This window comes from Cydia splendana, chromosome 14, assembly GCF_910591565.1.
Source record: "Cydia splendana chromosome 14, ilCydSple1.2, whole genome shotgun sequence".
NCBI lineage: Eukaryota > Metazoa > Arthropoda > Insecta > Lepidoptera > Tortricidae > Cydia > Cydia splendana.
Window position 1 is genome coordinate 12,449,011 of NC_085973.1, and position 20,313 is coordinate 12,469,323.

The 20,313-nt window shown below is 38.2% G+C and overlaps 3 protein-coding genes across 5 annotated transcripts in view; 1 reads left to right on the forward strand and 2 right to left on the reverse strand.

Moving 5' to 3' along the window:
- Nucleotides 1-4,730, forward strand: part of LOC134796758 (uncharacterized) — a 161,003-nt gene extending 156,273 nt beyond the window's left edge. Inside the window, exon 2 of the mRNA XM_063768971.1 lies at nucleotides 4,551-4,730. The gene's annotated coding sequence lies outside the window, so the exon portion shown is untranslated. The remainder of the gene's footprint in view (nucleotides 1-4,550) is intronic.
- LOC134796683 (uncharacterized) overlaps nucleotides 1-20,313 on the reverse strand; it is a 398,919-nt gene that overhangs the window by 212,285 nt on the left and 166,321 nt on the right. The window lies entirely within an intron of this gene.
- Nucleotides 1-20,313, reverse strand: part of LOC134796805 (deoxyribonuclease-2-alpha) — a 464,519-nt gene that overhangs the window by 144,595 nt on the left and 299,611 nt on the right. The gene's annotated exons all lie outside the window — the stretch shown is intronic.

Sequence of the window (20,313 nt, forward strand, 5' to 3'; positions counted from 1 at the left end):
TTAAGGCATTGCACTCTCAAAAGTCTGGATCACGTGTGGCTGTAAATCAGCGTGTATGTTACAACCGTCTATGCTATCTTCGTAATTAGCATTCCCCACCAGGGGCCATAGTTCACGTCGGCTACGTTATATTTTAATTTTGATCCCATTTTTGTAATTAGCGTCCCACAAAACCATGGAAATGATACCCATATTGATATTTTGAAATTTCAACCCCATTGCCCCCCCACCAGGGGGATGATTGTTCACTTCGGCTACGTTAATTTTAATTTTGATGCCATTTTTGTTATTAGCGTCTCAAAATACTATGAAAACGATACCCATATTGATATTTTGAGATATCAACCCTATTGGTGACTTTTTCCCCTCTTAGGGGTTCAATTTTCAAAAAACCTGAAACACGTGTTTACTCATTTATCTTTAGGAATACTCCTGTGAAATTTGGAATAAAATAGTCTAACTAATCTTGTTTCCCCATACAAACTTTGGACCCCCATTTCACTCCTTTAGGGGATGAATTTTGAAAAATCCTTTCTTAGTGGACCCCTAGACCTTATAAGGAATCTAGTTGCCAAATTTGGACTTTCTAGTCCCAGCGGTTTGGGCTGTGCGTTGATTTAAGTCAGTCAGTCAGTCAGTCAGGTCTTTCACGTTTATATATTTAGATATTCAAAGGACAGATTAGATTAAATTATAGAACTACCGCTGAGATGATAGATCCCAAAGAAGTTATTATGGCCGAATATGCTGAATATTTGCTTTTCTGTGTGGTCAGTAAGTTGAAACATATTTTTTACCTATCCCGATGGCAGTAGGTACATATTTGGATTTAAAGCATATGGTTCTCATAATTCTCATAGTAGCCCCGATTCGTTCTTAATATATTTAATATGCCTGTGTCTCACGGAAGTTTTGTTATTAAAGTACTAGATTGTATGGAATGTCATGGAATTTTAATCGGTTTGGACGAGAAACTAACCCTGATCTTAATCTGGCTATTTCTTTATTCTTCGACAAACACTTAATATGAGAATCACCGTCTTGCGACTACGCACTTTTCTTCTTCTTCCTGGCGTTATCCCGGCATTTTGCCACGGCTCATGAGAGCTCCGCTTGACATCTAATCCCATGATTTGACGTAGGCACTAGTTTGAACGAAAGCGACTGCCATCTGACCTTCCAACCCAGAGGAGAAACTAGGCATTATTGGGATTAGTCCGGTTTCCTCACGATGTTTTCCTTCACCGAAAAGCGACTGGCAAATATCAAATGATATTTCGTACATAAGTTCCAAAAACTCATTGGTACGAACCGGGGTTTGAACCCGCAACCTCCGGATTGAAAGTCGCACGCTCTTACCGCTAGACCACCAGCGCTTTTTTTGGCACTAGGCACTTTTAATTTTGGAAAATAAAGAACAAATGCTTTGTCGAATGCTTCGACCAGCCGAAACCAGAACAGATTGAGAATAAGTAACCAACACTGAAATCGGGATGTAGAAGGAATTAGGGAATAATTTATCGTCCAATTAGCAAAGCTCCGAGGGAAAAGAAATCGAGTCTTTACAGGGCCGATAATTGCTTATTTAGGGCCCCGCGGTGGGACGTGAAACATTTACAGGCTGTACTTATACCGAAATCATAACAGCAATCTTAGTTCAGAAAATGTAAGTCCTTGATTGAGCTTACATAATTGTTAGGTAAGGAATGCAAATCGGTTATTTTTTGTATGGAAATAACCGCGGTTTCGGTTAAAAACCGATTATTTCCATACAAAAAATAACCGATTTGCATTCCCTATTGTTAGAGGTTAAAGAATAAGTTCAACATAGGGTTGCCATTGCCAGATATCAGGATTTTTCCAGTACCAATCTGGAATTTAGAACATTCGCCAAGTCCAGCCGGAATAGGGTATGTTTTTTATTACGTACTCTATTTGGTAAATATTCGTCTTGCACTTTCAAAAAAGATGCGAACCGTATTTTCCCAAGAACAACCAACACCTGTCTTGCTAGTCACATTAAAAAAAGTCAAACTGTACGTACGTCGTACAATAAATTTACTATATCTTTGACGTTGTTATGTTATATCTCATATCTCATAATCGATTGCGGAGAGCAAACAAATCTCGCAGCTATCGACAGCATAATAGCCACAATACTAGACAGCTGTGGGCAGATAACTTATCTTATCATGAGCTTAACACAAAGGCTCGGCAGACCTTGCATGCTATACATAGATTACCCCACGCAGACTTCCCATGATAAATTGGTCACCTATTGCCCGCGTAGGACTACATTACACCTTAGGTGATTAATTCTAGTTTAAAAATGAGATATCTAGTTTGGATTGTACTATAAGTAGGTACTATCACATAACTAATGTGTTCCATTTATCCAGACACACTAGAAACCAACTGAAAATTATAGTCAGGGCTTATCGGTAAACGGATAATAATCTTGTAAAAGTGATGGAAATTTTAGGTTAAGCAGTTAATCAATTATTTACATGGAATTGAATTTGTAATGGTGTCACTATATTTATTATTTAATTTTATAATAAAAGAGCTCTTAATACACTAATGGGCGATTTCTGAAACGTTTTGTATTCCTATTGTAGGTAATTGGTTACGTTGACATCCATTTTAATTGAACTTTATTTACCTGTATTGAATTTTTACGTATAATGTTATAATAAATAATACATGACGATCCTTATTGGGAGAGACAATTCATTGTTTTTTTTATTAGATGGGGGATCATGATGAGAAGAGAAGCCTATTTTTTATTCTCCTCGCGCTCATAAATAAAAAAATTGATATTTCAAAATGACGTGTACCTAGTCAAGGTCTTCAATTAGTAAGGGCAAGCCATGTGAACTTGTTGTCTACTTGCTTCATCTAGGGGTAGGCGATCTATATGCAATATAATAACCATTATATTTATGTTGATAGTGGTCCGTTTTTAACATACCCGTCAATATTGAGTTAAAAAGATAAGATAACAAGGATTCTAAGGGCCACTTGCACCATTCACTAACCCGGGGTTAACTGATTCAACCTAGAGTAACCATGGTTACCAGTACAATTTGACACTAGGTTAATGGTTTAACCGGTTAACCCCGGGTTAGTGGTATGGTGCAAGTGGCACTAAATCAAGGAAGGGATCTTTTAACCCTCGATGCTATAATATAGATAACTTTAAGTGTGACATTTAAGTAAGTATTGTGTTGTGTATGTGTAAATGTGTAGTATCACAGCACCCAAAAATAGAAAGCGTTATTACCAAACAAGTTATTCCTAAAGTTGATCAAACTATACCAGAACATTTACCTAACTTCACACTCTGAGCTTCGCGAAGTTTTAGCCAAAATCATACTTAGATATTTAGCATAATAAAGCAAAGTTGCTAACACACAAACACCGATCGATAATCGATAGGTGGAATTAATTCCCGCTTCATGTTAGAGTTAGACCAAGAAAAGTGCAGCGATTTTGATAGCCCACTAGTGCAAGTGTTATTTGCACGTCATATTTTCATAGAAGTTTGACGTTTAAAATGACACTTGCACTGCGTGCGTGGGCTATCATAATCGCTGCAGACTTTTCTCGGTCTGACTCTACCACTTTTACCATTTTTATGATTTAAAATAACGTACTTTTATTTTCACGTTTCAACAACATCCGTATAATTACTTTTTTTAGGAAAAAAATCCGGATATATCAATTTACTCTTAACAATTACTAGATATCACTGTAGATGTGTTATGCTAAATCTCTTTGGAGAGGTGTAACAATTTAATTTTAAATGTAACACTTGCCAGCTAAAAAGAGGTAAGACGCCACGTTTTATCTATTTCAGATAAATATAAATATCACATTTATACGATACCTGTAGACAACTCAAATGAACCTAAAGAAAGCTGTGGTGGTTGTTGTGGTTACGATGACCCTTGGGCAACATTTTTTCTATAGCACAAATAAATATTCGAACCTAGAATGCCGAGCTGTTAAATGTGCGACAACCATAATCTTGTTCGATGTCAGAAACTGCGTAAAAAAATCATCAGAAAAAGCTGTACTTATGTTATTTATAAAACAAAGCCCCACAAATGTGTCACCACTGGGGCTGCATTTCATTTCTCACATCAATTCTGCCGTCTGTCGGTTTATTAGCTGTTTACGCAGACTAACTCATATAGACTCTGTATATAGAGTTTTGGCCGAGGGGTGTCAAGTTCCGGCGGTTCCGCGGCCGGCTCACTGGCACTGCGGGGTTGCGTAATGCATCGTAGCCATAACGTGTTTTGTAGTTTTAAGATATATTTTTTATAATATGTATGCTAGTTTTAAGGCAAGTATTTACATATCTATAAGCCACTAGTTGCCTGAAATAAAAACAAAAAAAAACATTTCATTTCATTATTAAATTTAAGACTCGTGTTCGCTATTATACAACTTACACATGCGCTAGTTTACTTTGTGAACTACGTGCCGTGATACGCGCCACTCAATAGTACATATGTATCCTTTTGACGACCGGTCTGGCCTAGTGGGTAGTGACCCTGCCTATGAAGCCGATGGTCCCGGGTTCGAATCCTGGTAAGGGCATTTATTTGTATGATGATACAGATATTTGTTCCTGAGTCATGGTTGTTTTCTATGTATTTAAGTATTTATATATTATATATATCGTTGTCTGGGTACCCACAACACAAGCTTTCTTGAGCTTACCGTGGGGCTTAGTCAATTTTCTGCCAACAAACTGTTCTGCAGTTTGGCAGATAAGTGCAATAATTACACTGTATTTTTTGTTTGGATTAAATAAATAAATAAAAATTTGTGTAAAAATGTCCTTAATATTTAACATTTATTTATTAAAAAAAAAATCCTATTTACAACAGTCCATGTAGACTGATCCATGACTCATTTTTTTTCCATAAGTACAGCGGCCTATGACGACGACGACGGACTATTAACGTAACGTATATAACACGCTACTATAAAAGATAAAAGCATAACCATCATATTATCCCTACAGGTCGTAAACGTGGATCATTCTGAAATGACTTGGTCGCGTCGCGTTCTCATACTAAATTATTATGATAGCGTCATCGCGTTGAGACTATAGTCGGCGCAACCTAAATTCACATATTTGAAAATTATAAATTGACTTTGATTTGACAGTTATAGATTGATAATATATGACGTTATGGCTATCAGTTAAAAGCTTCATGTATATAAAGGGTCAATTCATAACTGTCAAATATACTATAGTGAGTAGTCGCGTTACCTATATGATCTGTCTAGCTGCAAGTGATCTGTAACTGTTTATGAATCAGTCTTTTTGCTCGCTTTGTCCCTGCAACCATTTGTCATTGGCTCGTTATCGTCAATAGTGTACTGAAAGGACCGATACCCGTTACCATAAATATTAATACCCATTTTGTACTCATCGCTTTGTTAATACCTAATTGAACTTGTTATTTAGTGTCATGAGTGAAGTTTTTTTTTCGCAATAGATTCATGTTTCAGTGAAAGTTCACGTTTTTAGGGTCGTTATTTGTTTATTCTTTCTTATCCTTATACCTTTAAACGAGCAATTCTTGTATATTTATTTATTTATATATAATTATTTATATGTATATATATTTCGGGGATCTCGGTAACGGTTCTAACGATTTCCATGAAATTTGCTATATGGGGGTTTTCGGGGGCGAAAAATCGATCTAGCTAGGTCTTATCTCTGGGAAAACGCGCATTTGTGACTTTTTTTAATGTTTTCCGAGCAAAGCTCGGTCTCCCAGATATTTTTTGTTAAAAACATAAATATAATAAGAACCATGGTGGACTTGGACATCACACCTGTCATGCTGTCACTGCGGAGTCGGTAATGAATGAGTAATCGTCGACGTCGCAATTGATCGTTTAACGTTTAAACGAAACAATAGCCACTTTGTTCTATCAATTAGCTTTAATCACTACTATTTGTGATACTACTAATTACTAGTTAGTTTAATTAACTAAATTAAAGGGAGTATGTAACAATTAACACTAATTCCACCAGAAACATCATTTGCAAAAGAAGAAATATGAAAATAAAAAAATAATCTATGTGTCTTGATTTATTTAATTATTAAGGTAATTAACCTATACAATAACCTATCTTTTCTTGTTGGTTTCTAGTAGTAGAATACTTTTTAAGCTTGTTTGAAATGCAGAGGTCAACATAAACTTCACATTATATTTGATTTCAAGTTAGCAAAGTAAATAGCAAAATAAAATAAAGAATTGATACTTAATTAAATGTGCCCACACATAGGTCTTATCTTAATCGACCTAGACAACGTAATGCGGTGACAATTCCATACCATAGACAAGTATATAGCAGATTGTCAATTGCTAATATAAATTAGCCGTCCTAATGTTTGTTATAGAAGGCATCACTTACATTTATTTACCTACCTACACGGCGCTGACTACTTCTTGATAAATGCATCTTACGCTTTCTAGTAAGCACGAAAAACTGAATAAAGATGATGTGACTTACGGTTTTAACCTGTTTAGATACCTAAACATCAGGTATATACATAAGCTTAGAGAGCAGCTGGGTGTTCGTGCTCATCACAAATTATGCGCTAAAGGTAACCCCAAGGACGAAGAGCGTACTTTTATATGGAGACTACCAGTCTTAATTTTTTACTCATCTCTATTTATACTTATAAATTCTTAGCATTACGCCCACTAAACTTTCTCGTTGTCTCTAAGATCGGGCAAAACTATTATGTGCCCAGATTTCGCTATGATCATTACATTACCATACAATGATACTCGACACCAGTAGGATTTGCAAATACATATATAATTCGTATTAACATTGAGGCCACTGTTCGTCTACTGAAAAAGGACAACAGAGAGTTATACGAGTACGAGTAAATATTTTTTTTTTCATAGGCGTAGGTCTTTAAGGCCTCTGAGGTCTTTTATGACTTGGCGAAAGGGCATCCATCGGTCCGAATGGTCCTGAGCTAATCCCGGTATAAGCATGTAATTGTGCGATAACTTGATTCTGAGTTATGTTGTTTATACTTATGGTTTAAGTATGTATTTAAGCACTGCCGAGGCGGTACGAAGTAGGATTAGTAATAGCGCAGAAAATAATGCCGATAGCACAAAACAATCACTTCACCGTATCGTCACAACGCGGATGCCCGCACAAATCATCATGGTAGGCCATTGACTTTACATTACGTCAATATAAGGTACAAATGTTACGTCATCATTACTAGACATAAACCTACCTATACAACGATTACGTTTAGTTTGGTTATATGTAATCCTTTTTGATTTAGTAGACACTATACTGTACTTCGACCACGTAAAAGTTGGTAAACTATCCCCACTCCCATCCCCCTTAGTACTCTTGTACCTACCAACTTTTCAATTTATACCCTGCTTTAGTCCCATAGTAGAGGGATTGAATTGTATTGGATTTCGTCCAAATCTCTTCAGCAGTTTTTGCGTGTTTAAGTAACAACTATCCAGTGTCATTTAAATATCAAAACACAAGGGCAATAGAAACTTAAATTTTTATATTACTTATTAAATCACACACAATATTTTTTAATACAAAATCATAACACAAATTTCAAATCAAAACGCAAATTTCATTAATCGTCTTTTTTAATGCAGCGATTTTTCATGTAGCGTTTTCCAATGCTCGTATAGTTTACCAGTTGATCATTATATCACAAGCAAATATTTTCAGTACCTTTTTTTTCGAAACTTTAATTGCCATACTGATTTTTTTAGTATTAGTAAAGAGTCTAACGTACGAAACTTTCTTTTCAATAAATATTTCCTTTACAACTTAACTAGACGGAGCCCCGCTACGCGGGGCTCCTATTTCTGGGCGGTTTGCCCTTCGGGCATCTGTAGCTACCTAACGAACCTAACCTACCTATTGATTTAGTTTAGTGTGACGTTCGTGAAAATAGTACACTTTGGGGGGAAACGCCTAAGTAGAAAGATACTGGAAATATTTGCTTGTGATATAATGATCAACTGGAAAAATATACGAGCATTGAAAAACGCTACATGTAAAATCGCTGCATTAAAAAAGACGATTAATGAAATTTGCGATCGTGATAAAATGCGATGTGAAAATTCGCTACTCCGAAAATATGCTTTTGTGAAAATTGTCTAACAAATCGCTGGCTAGCGGCTCGTCCCGGCATTTCTATGTTTTTAAGCTGAACTGTCAGAAGATAGTTTGATACTCAAGAACTTAAGTAAATTTGTTCTAATTTAAATGAAATTGGGTAAACGTGTAGTTGAGGGCATTATATTTTAGTCATTAAATTATGAGCAGGCTCGGTCATGGGATTATTAAGGTAGAAGAGCTTAGAAGGCTAAAAAGCTGTTTGTGAGAGGTCTTGCTATTCTGGTCATTTTATTTGCAAAAAACATGGTCGAATTTAATATCAAATGAAAGTGCGCGGTTTGCACTTTTATAATATCGTTTTTAAATTTACCGTTTTGAAATAATTAGCAAGATAAAAATAAAATAATATAAACATAATATAGGTATTTGACATTTGACAGGAAATATTTCGGCATAGCACAGATACAGTTTATTAATTTTAATCTCTATGATTTCTATGATGACTTAAATCCAGGGGAGGGACAGTCGTATATAAAGCACTTTATTCGAAAAAATAGCGACATCTATACTTGGTCAAGCAGATCTTGTCCGTAGAAAAAGGCGGCAAATTTGAAAAATGTAGGCGCGAAGGGATATCGTCCCATAGAAAATTTGAATTTCGCGCCTTTTTTTACTGACAAGATTTGCTTGACCGTCTATATATTACTTAACTCTAAACTTTTTTTTTAATATGGCTTCACTTTATTTCGTCAGAATGTCTTAAAAGTCTTGTATCCAGGGCATGGATCAAACAATAAACATCTGTTAGAACAGATTATTTATGGCTATCGTTGCCATGGAGGCGATTGTCACAAAAAAACAATTTTGTCAAATAAAACTCAAAATATTATAACACCCCATTTATTGTCTGTACTACGACATAATTCTCATAAATAAAAATACTTTCAGTTTTACAATGTTAAAAGAAACAAAGTTTTCATACGCCATCACAGTTGCTGAGAAATTTAGAAAAATTATGGCGGGTAGATTCACAACCTGCTGCGTGTAATTGTTTTTCGTGGTCAATTGTGTGTTATTCCAGCGGTGTATGATAGGTAATTTATTTACATCAACTGTCAATTTAAAAGTACCTAATCTGTTTTCGTGTATGAATAAATATCCTGAAGCCTTTCTTCAAAGTCAAAGTTTTTTTACGTTCGCAACAGTTTGCAACATACTTAGACACTATTTATGCCCCTCTCCCCTTGATATTGCCGTTCATATGATATCTGGTTAAGAATTACAGATGGCACTTCAAAATGGATGCAAAAAAGTTCCACGAGAGGGCTCTCTTTGTCCTATATATTATACATACTCCACAGACCTTGCAATAAATCCAGGCGATTTTTGATCCATTGCCGCCTATAGTGCGACATAAAATAGTAGAAATTAAATATAATGGAACTCAAAAATGTCCATCCTAAATTGTTGCCATGTGTAAGCATTTTACGTCAAAAATGTGACAGTTACGTAGAAAGTGGTGTTCTCATTTATTTTATACTATTTTATGTCGCACTATACGAGTACCTAAGTAGGTACAACAAAGTCAATCGCTCTATAATAATTTTTGGTTCACTGCGAGTTCTCAGTTCGGGGCGAACTACTAGTTAATAATAATGATTAAAAAAAAGGTGAAACAAATGGCGTAAGCTTGCATGGACGTGCGATAATTTCACAACGAGGACTTCGTTGCTAGAAAGTCATCAATAGTACATAATAGCCTGAAACTATTAAATCAAACATTATCCTTAAAACCACGTCTTAAAACATTTGTATTTTTATCTTATGGCGCAATTATACTTAGTGTGTCGAATGTCGCTTACCCAGCAACTTCACACTTAGGTATATTCGACGTCCGCATTTCGTGCACCCCTATGCATTGCTCGAATGCTCGAAAGCTAGCAAAAATATAGGGCAAGATATACCTAAACTAAAGACATAAATAAACTCGTAATAAGTTGTTTATCCAACTTAGCTGGGTAAGTTAAATTTGATCACACGTTATAATCAGTTGTAGAGGCAATGAGGACCCAAGTTATGCTAGCCAAGCTCAGGCTGGGGGCCAAATAACTTCCACGACAACTTTGGCTTAAACTTATCCAAGTGATTTGGCAGACTCTAACGGAACTCTTTTGGGCGAAAATACTTACATATTATGCATTAAGCGCTCATGATTGTGATTTGTTTGAAACTGGTGAAAATGCTTAGGTACTTTGTTTCGGTGTGCAAATATGAAAAGTTTAATTTTAACATGCCTTAAATGCATGCCTTTTATTTTTTCTACCTAATTGTTAAATGTGTCTATAATTAGAATTTTTGGCTGAAATTGGATGCACCTGCTTTCTATCAACGTATGGTAGGCGTGTAAACAAACAACAATTATTGCTGTTGTTGCTTAATGATTTCGTTAGTATCTTAACTTAAATAATTGTTTTAAGTTTAAGTTATAGGCTGTAATAAGCTTATTAAGAGACTTGACTAAGAGGTTACGAAACTCCAAAAACCCTTTAAGTTTTAAAAACACAAGCATTTAATCCTAAGTCTAAGAAGGGTCTTTATAGGCTTAAGTGCCTACCTAACAAACCTAAGTACTAAATAACGTTGGACTTATAATTTTTCTTAATTATTTTTGTTTTGACGCACGTAAGTAGCTTCAATGATTGATCGAGCCTTGAAATATCGAAACTTAATGTTACAAACAGACTAAAGTAAAGCTTTACAAAGTGCCTACAATACAAAAGCGAGGTAGGTAATAGGTATCCAATAAAGTGCTATTAGGTAAATATATTCAGAAAGCACTACAATAAGGCTAACTGCAAAGTTTCACCGATGCAGTTGGGGAAGTTATTCTCATTACGAGAGTTTAAGCGAAGCATTAGGTACTATTGATGCTTGAATAATATTAATATATTTAGTAGGTACCTATGTAACACATGGACTGTGTATTTATTTTCTCATTATTAATGAACCTATTTAGTGTGTAAAACAAAGACGGTGTTAATTTGAACTGTTAGTGTCGAATATTGAATAATATACACTTAGAGCCTATGCATCAAATGGTCTGTCACCGTTAAGAGCGCTCTTACAAGAAAAGTCGAAATAATGCAAAATTGATGATACTAGTCGACGAAATTCAGGACTTTGCGCTCATTATTAGAAACAATGAGTACGTGTTCCAGTAAAAGCGTCTTCTTATCTTTATAAATATCGTTGTAAATATTAGAAAAAGGACTTATTAAATTAGTAATGATTTTTTTTCTGATGGTCGTTTCCGAAAAACCCCGTGAAGCACTGAATGGCGAGCTCTTATTTGGAAATGTTGAGAATTTTACTCTGCTAAACCTGGCTATTTTGTATTACTAATACCCTGTACTTTAGGCATATCAAATTATATTTTTCCTACATACCTTTGAGAAAGAGAAAATCAAAGTAAAACGAACTCGATTTTCTCTCCGAAACAAGTGTCAATTCCTACGAAAATCTACTTAATATCGAAGTCATTTTCATACTCAAGCAATCTGCAACGTTTGCTTATACTGTTGGTATACATTAGTGTTTATGAAATTCTACTATAATTTTTTGGCAATTTTTTTAAAACTACTCTATATTACCGATGACGCGCGCTGCGCCAGCTCAGTGCCGCGGCAGAGCTTGTAGAGGCAGGACGTGTGTCGGTCGGCTCCGCACATTTTCAACGGCGACGACGAGGTTTTTTATCATTGTGTGCGGCGGGCGCCGTGTAAAACGCTATACTGTGTGCGTGTAAACCGCAACGAGAGACTTTGATCCTAGCACCGTTTTTATAGTATTATAATTTATAATGGTACAGTTTAATAAACTACCGGACAGGATTAAAAATATTTGAAACGACCTGACATTCTATATGTATTTATTTGACTCAAGATAGTTTGACTCAGGGTCTGATGATGGAGCCGGAAGGTGGTCACCGGTACCAATCAACCATGCAACTAAACCACTTCGTGTTTGGGCTCGTTTGATTCGCCTCAACAAGATCTTTGACTTAAGATAGTACTCAGGGTCTGATGATGGAGCCGGAAGGTGGTCACCAGTACCAATCAACAATGCAACTAAACCACTTCGTGTTTAGGCTCGTTTTATTCGTCTCAACAAGATCTTTGACTTAAGATAGTACTCAGGGTCTGATGATGGAGCCGGAAGGTGGTCACCGGTACCAATCAACCATGCAACTAAACCACTTCGTGTTTGGGCTCGTTTGATTCGTCTCAACAAGATCTTTGGCACAAGATAATACTCAGGGTCTGATGATGGAGCCGGAAGGTGGTCACCGGTACCAATCAACCATGCAACTAAACCACTTCGTGTTTAGGCTCGTTTGATTCGTCTCAACAAGATCTTTGACACAAGATAGTACTCAGGGTCTGATGATGGAGCCGGCAGATGGTCACCGGTACCAATCAACCATGCCACTAAACCACTTCGTGTTTAGGCTCGTTTTATTCGTTTCTATAAGATCTTTGACACAAGATAGTACTCAGGGTCTGATGTTGGAGCCGGAAGGTGGTCACGGGTACCAATCAACCATGCAACTAAACCACTTCGTGTTTAGGCTCGTTTGATTCGTCTCAACAAGATCTTTGACACAAGTTAGTACTCAGGGTCTGATGATGGAGCTGGACTGTGGCCACGGGTACCAGTCTACCATGTAACTGAACCACTTCGTGTTTGGGCTCGTTTGATTTGTCGCAACAAGATCTTTGACACAAGGTAGTACTGAGGGTCTGATGATGGATCCGGAAGGTGGTCACCGGTACCAATCAACCATGCAACTAAACCACTTCGTGTTTGGCTTCGTTCGATTCGTCGCAACAAGATCTTTGACACAAGTTAGTACTCAGGGTCTGATGATGGAGCTGGACTGTGGCCACGGGTACCAGTCTACCATGTAACTGAACCACTTCGTGTTTGGGCTCGTTTGATTCGTCGCAATAAGATGTTTGACACAGGATGGTTGATTGGTAATGGTACCTTCCAGCTCCATCATCAGACCCTGAGTACTGTCTTGTGTCAAAGATCTTGTTGAGACGAATCAAACGAGCCCAAACACGAAGTTGTTTAGTTACATGATAGACTGGTACCCGTGGCCACCTTCCAGCTCCATCATCAGACCCTGTGTATCTTCAGTGTCAAAGATCTTGTTGAGACGAATCAAACGAGCCTAATCATGTTACTACATGGTTGATTGGTATCCGTGACCACCTTAATCATCATCAGATCCTCAGTACCAGTTCGTTTTTAAACCCTCGTTGATACAAACTTTACAACCTATAGGTACCAAATGCAATGACGAAACATGTAAATAAGCGAGTAGGTACCTATAATATCTTTCGAGTAATATACCTTCATAAGTACAGTCACCTGCAATAATATGTTACTCTTCGAAGGCCGCAAAAATATGTGACACGCTCTTATAGCTTTACAAATAAGATCGTGTCAGATATTTTTGCGGTCTTCGAAGAGTAACATATTATTGCAGGTGACTGTACGAGTATGGGGCTATTCATAAATTACGTCGTTTCAAATGGGAGGAGGGGGGGGGGAGGGGTCTGGACATCGGATGATGGTAACATGACGTAGGAGGAAACAGATTCATCCGAAGCTTGATTTTTGGATGATTTGAGGGGGGGGGGGGGGGGTCAAAAATCGTCAAAAATAGATGACGTAATTTATGAACAGCCCCTATGTACATTTGCACTGCATTTAGTATTTTCGTACTTACCAAATAACAGTTTTAGAACTTTAAAAGTTAAGTACAGTTAGTGTTGTTATGGTTGATTTCAATATGCTTCGCGAAGGATCAAGAATGTTTAATCCATCATTGTAGTGCGAGTGTGGTAGAAGGGATCGGCGTACTGAGCTCGCACGGCCTGCCGCAGCGCGTAAAATACCTAAACTCGCTCAACGCCGAAATGTAATAGCGCTCTTAAAGCGATCGCAAAATTTCATTGTATGGGAAGTTTCACAGTATATAGATCTCTGCTGCGTGACGTTGATCAGTCTGTTAACTGCGGTTGGTCCAACTGGCCCTTAGAGTGTATAATTCGCTTTGATATCGGCATCTGTTTAACAGAGGTTAACTTATTTATGTGTGTGTCTGATATAAGTCTGTTGTTTGATTGTTGGAACTAGTATGCCCATAATCTGCCAATATGATTATATTACTAATATGTATGTTTCTCAAAATGTATCTTCCCGTGGTTTCATATTTTCTCCTAACTTTCCAGTGAAGAAGCAAACAGTATCAAACTCTAAGTGTCTCTATAGGCCCCGTGCATGAACCATAGGGGGTAGCATAGGAGCCGTCAGATTTTTGGCGCGAGGCGTAAATGTGTCGTTTATGCTTCCGATAAAGCCCACAAGATGGCAGAACCTACTATGCACAAGGAAACGTACCGACGAGAACCGTAGATGGTAGTACATACTTGCTTTGGCAATGTACATGCGCACATATGTTTCCGATTCAGGCCACAAGATGGCAGACCCTCCAACGCGCACGGTCCCTATATTCCTGTCTCTATATTTTCTGCAAATACACTCGTCTCCCTGCTGTAATTAATGCTTAATACACGCGGCTTGTTTTAATTACACCACCAGCAGCACGTCCGATGTCGACGCATCAAAATGCATGCAGCCTCAAAATTTCATGCCCTAATTACGTTAAATCGTTTGCCGATACTGAAAACGCGCCCAAATCTCGAAAACCAATTCATACGTTAAGATATTGCCGTCCTTTACTAACGTTAGTAGAGCAGCGGTGACAAAACGTGTAGAAATTGTGATCATATCAGAATGCATAGGACGCGATGCTGACGTGTTCAGTCGAGATTAACTCTGAAATAGCGCCGGATTTCGCTCGAAATTCTAAAACAGATTACCTACATATCGGGCAAGCAAATAAATTATGGCCATAGCAAACATAGGAAGCGCTCGACGCTTATTCACGTCAGAACACCTGTGATATTGTTAATCCCTAAAACTTTTACTGAATCCATGACGCGTGATCGCCATTTGGTCACCCGATTTATTTCAGCGAGCTGTAACAATATGAACGGTTTTTGAACGCGCTTGTTTTCATTTGCGGTTTTTCCGTTATTGTATTCAATTCTCCGGGTTTGTTTTTGATATTGCATTCGTTGAATTAGATTGATACTTCAAAATCGTTAACAATTATTTGTAGGTATAGTATAGGTATAATGGATCTGTATATGGATAATAGTATCAAACAAAGCTTTTCACTACGTTTCGTATTTGTAGAACGGTACATACATATTTATACTCAAGTATAGCCTTCATATTAGCTTCTTTGGCTATTAAAACTTCAAGCTCGAATGATAAAGAACATTAATAATGCGTATAATTAGTTAGTAGTTACCGTACAACAACCAAATATCACAGAAAGCTTTACGATTTACGATAGCGTAACCGTTTACATTTGCTATTAATTGAGACGTGACGGCTCATTCTATGTATAGCAATTATGCTCATAATTGTATGATGTTAAAGTCTACATTCGCTTATCTATGTAAGGCGGGGGCATGCTGTATAAGATGCTATCGGTCAGTAGAACAAGACCGGTTGTTCTCACGCTCTATTTGGAGATTTCAAAGCTCGGTTGTCGTCAAATAAGGCACATGATTGGCGCGACAGTACCTCGCCGCGAGATAGACTACCCGTCCCTCTTTAATTAATACAGTTAGAAAAAGACGGGTAGTCTATCTCGCGGCGAGATACTGTCGCGGCAATCATGTGCTTGGCCTACAGTGAGCATTAAACGTTTTGACATAGCTACTCATGGGAGTGGTCGCTAAAGAAGAAAAATATTAAGGCAATCGTTTCTTTTGCGTCTTAAAGCCTTCATTCTATGGAAGGTAGCTTGGTCCGAAGCGATCGGTCGTTGGTTATGCCCATTTACGTCAGCTTGTCAGAATCTATGCCGACCACTCTGACTAGCAACGTTTCCATATTTTAGTTTAATGTATAGATTTTTAACATATAAGGCGGTTTGTCTCTATCCTATCCTCCCCTTTTATTCTAGATTTGGCAGGTAATATATCCAGGAGTGCACTACCTATAGGTTATTGGAAAATTAAATATAAATCTACTAGTTTTAAAGGTACAATTTCAGATTAATGATCACGGCTCTTTGTGTATAAAGATTCTACACAAATTGACCAAATGAAATTGAATATGACAATGAAGAAACAGAAATCTTAGTTAGTAAGTAAGTAATCTATTCTACATAAATCTACATCCATTGGGTATTTCCTTTCAGTATTAGAATCTATTAGCTAATGTAAGTAGAAGTAAAACGAAATTAAATAAACATAGTTCAAAACAGTAAATCGCTGGTGGCCTAGCGGTAAGAGCATGCGACTTTCAATCCGGAGTTCACGGGTTCAAACCCCGCCTCATACCAATGAGTTTTTAACGGGATAACGCGAGGAAGAAGAGAGTTCAAAACAGTAAATAGTATTTTATACAATTGTGATTTGTGATATAATAGAGAGCTTTTCACTGCCCTCCTAACGAAAAGTGCAATAACTAGAGTCAAGCTACTTTCGAGAAAAACGCGGTAATATATTTTAAATTTGTTTAGTTGATATCTCCAATATTACACATCCTATTGACTTGAAACTTTGACCAAAAAATAGATAATATTATTGAGTTTATTTGTATGTACCTAATAATTATTTATTCATTTATTAATACTATAAAAAATGAGCAAACGCACTTATGCTTAGGATGGTCCAATACAGACATGATATAATTACAAGCCATAACTGCAATAAGTAGTCTACTTATCGCACTTATCGTTAGTAATTCAAGATATTACGATTATTTTAAGCAATTATAGTATGGTGCTGTACTGTATGTTTAAATCTTAAGTACAATAAGTAGTTTACTTATTGCAGTTTTAATTAGTAAGACAATGTGTTTAATTTTTTTTTTCTATTATGGTTGTTGCAAAACCGTACGCTGACGACATTGCACTGACAGATGAGGACAAACAGAAACTGGAGCATAAAGTGAACCAATGGAAGGGTGCGCTAGAGAACGGCGGTCTGAAACTAAATGTTGCGAAGACCGAGTACATGGCATGTGGCGGCACGGACCCCGACCCCATAAAGGTAGGAGACGAATTTGTCGTGAAAACGAATAAATTCAAATACCTTGGGTCCGTGCTGCACGAATCGGGTGAAATCGATCACGACGTCCCAGCCCGAATTAGCGCTGCTTGGGCAAAATGGCGAGAAGTAACCGGTGTCCTCTGCGACCCCAGGATACCGGTGAAGCTAAAGGGCCTTGTGTACAAGAGCATCATCCGACCAGTCCTACTATATGGTAGCGAGCCCTGGCCTGTCCTCGGAAGGCATGTCCAGCAGCTTCACGTCACGGAGATGAAGATGTTGCGATGGATGTGTGGCGTTACGCGACTAGATCGCATACGTAACGAACACATGCGTGGCAGCCTCGGAATCCGTGACGTAGCGGATAAGCTGCAGGAAAGTCGCCTCCGATGGTATGGCCATATACGCCGCAGACCGGTAGACTACGTCGGAAATAGATGCCTCAATCTCACTGTCCAAGGCCCTAGATCACGCGGCCGCGGTAGGCCTAAGAAGCGCTGGCTGGACGTCGTGACAGCGGACATGGGAGAGACCAATCTCACACCTGAGGATGCCGAAGACCGGGCAAAGTGGAGAAGACTGAGCAGGAAAGCGGACCCTGGCGCTAGGCCGGGAAAACGCTAGGTTTAAGAAGAAGAAGAGGTTGCTGCAAAAGTGTATTTTATGACACTTGCACCATTGTTCTGTGTTTGAGCATTAACCTGCCGGACGCTTCGGGCCTTCGGCCCTACGCTGAGGTTGGCCTTCGGCCTTCGCATTTAGACACTTGTACCATTGTTCTTTGTTTGAGCACTAACCCGGATGCATCGGGCCTTCAGCCCTACGCGGAGCTCGGCCTTCAGCCTTCGCATTTAGACACTTATACTTTAGTTCTGTATTTGAGTATTTGACTTTCCGGACGCCTCGGGCCATTGGCTCTACGCGGAACTCGGCCTTCGGCCTTCGCAATAAAGACGCTTGTACCATTGTTCTGTGTTTGAGCACTAACCTTCCGGACGCTTCGGGCTTTCGGCCCTACGCGGAGGTCGGCCTTCGGCCTTCGCAATTAAGACACTTGCACCATTGACGACCGGTCTGGCCTAGTGGATAGTGACCCTGCCTGCGAAGCCGATGGTCCTGGGTTCGAATCCCAGTAAGGGCATTTATTTGTGTGATGAACACTAATATTTGTTCCTGAGTCATGGGTGTTTTCTATGTATATAAGTATGTATTTATCTATATAAGTATATATATCGTCGCCTAGCACCCATAGTACAAGCTTTGCTTAGTTTGGAGCTAGGTTGATCTGTGTAAGATGTCCCCTAATATTTATATTTATTTATTGTTCTTTGTTGAGCACTAACGTCCCGGACGCTTCGGGCCATTGGCTCTACGCGGAACTCGGCCTTCGGCCTTCGCAATAAAGACACTTGTACCATTGTTCTGTGTTTGAGCACTAACCTTCCGGACGCTTCGGGCCTCGGCCCTACGCGGAGGTCGGCCTTCGGCCTTTGCAATTAAGACACTTGTACCATTGTTCTTTGTTTGAGCACTAACGTCCCGGACGCTTCGGGCCTTCGGCCCTACACGGAGCTCGGCCCTCGGCCTTCGCATCTAGACACTTATACTATAGTTCTGTGTTGAGTATTCACCTCCCGGACGCTTCAGGGCTTCGGCCTTCAGACACTTGTACCATTGTTCTGCGTCTGAGCACTAACCTTCCGAACGCTTCGGGCCTTCGGCCCTACGCGGAGCTCGGCCTTTGTTCTGCGTCTGAGCACTAACCTTCCGAACGCTTCGGGCCTTCGGCCCTACGCGGAGCTCGGCCTTCAGCCTTCGCATCTAGACACTGGTACTATTGTTTTTTGTGTTGGCGCACTAAACTTCCGGACGCTTCGGGCCTTTGACCTTACGCGGAACTGATATAATATAATTATATATACTGATACAGCCTAACCCCATTTTTTTTCCACCACACCAACGCCAAGAAAATACTGACTGTATCAAATCCGATTTTGCCCCCTAGTAAGATACATAACTGTTGTCATCTTGCAGCGGGGGCGCAATCTAATATGTTTATTAATTCGTAATGCTACTAAAGTAAAAACTTAAAAATAAAATTAAGTAAAACGGTTTTATTTTAATCAGAAAGTGTACCAAAAACTAGAAAATAAAAATTATTATACTAATCGGAGTCCTATATACTTCCTATGCTCCTTTCTCGACAGTAATCATGCAAGACGGGTAGCAATGTAGTCTTCTCGAGTCGGATTCTAAACGCCACTTTTCGACACTATGTCAGTGATTTAAGTATTAATCGATTTTTTTTCTCAGACTAAATTAAAAACGTGGGGCGTTAGTATTTAGAAATGTTGAGAAAGATCTAAAAATATAAGAATATACAATGCAACGTGGACTTTTAGTTAGCTAGCTACATAGTTATGTTTACTAAGATTTTCTTTTACAAATATATAAATGTATTATATTTTCCTTCCAGCGCCGCACGTTTTTATTTTAGTCTGAGAAAAAAAATCGATTGATACTTAAATCACTGATATAGTGTCGAAAAGTGGCGTTTAGGACTCCGATTGGTATAATCATTTTTATTTTCTAGTTTTTGGTACACTTTCTGATTAAAATAAAACCATTTAACTTAAAACTTTTTTACTTATTATATTATGCTCTATTTTATACTACTCATAAATGCGATAACTTGACATCATATCGCACCGTGATTGGTAAAACTATACTGTCTGTGCCCCATCGTCCTAAACATAAGTGCAGTAACTTAGTTGTATTGCCTTGTTATTAAGTAAACTTATCATTAAAATTTCGACAATCCTAAACATAAGTGTAACAACTTCACTTATTGCGTTTATGATTAGTTATTGGACTAACATTTGTTATCACAATTTTACTAAGCATAAGAGCGATAACAATTCTTATTACACTTTTTACTAGTAACGT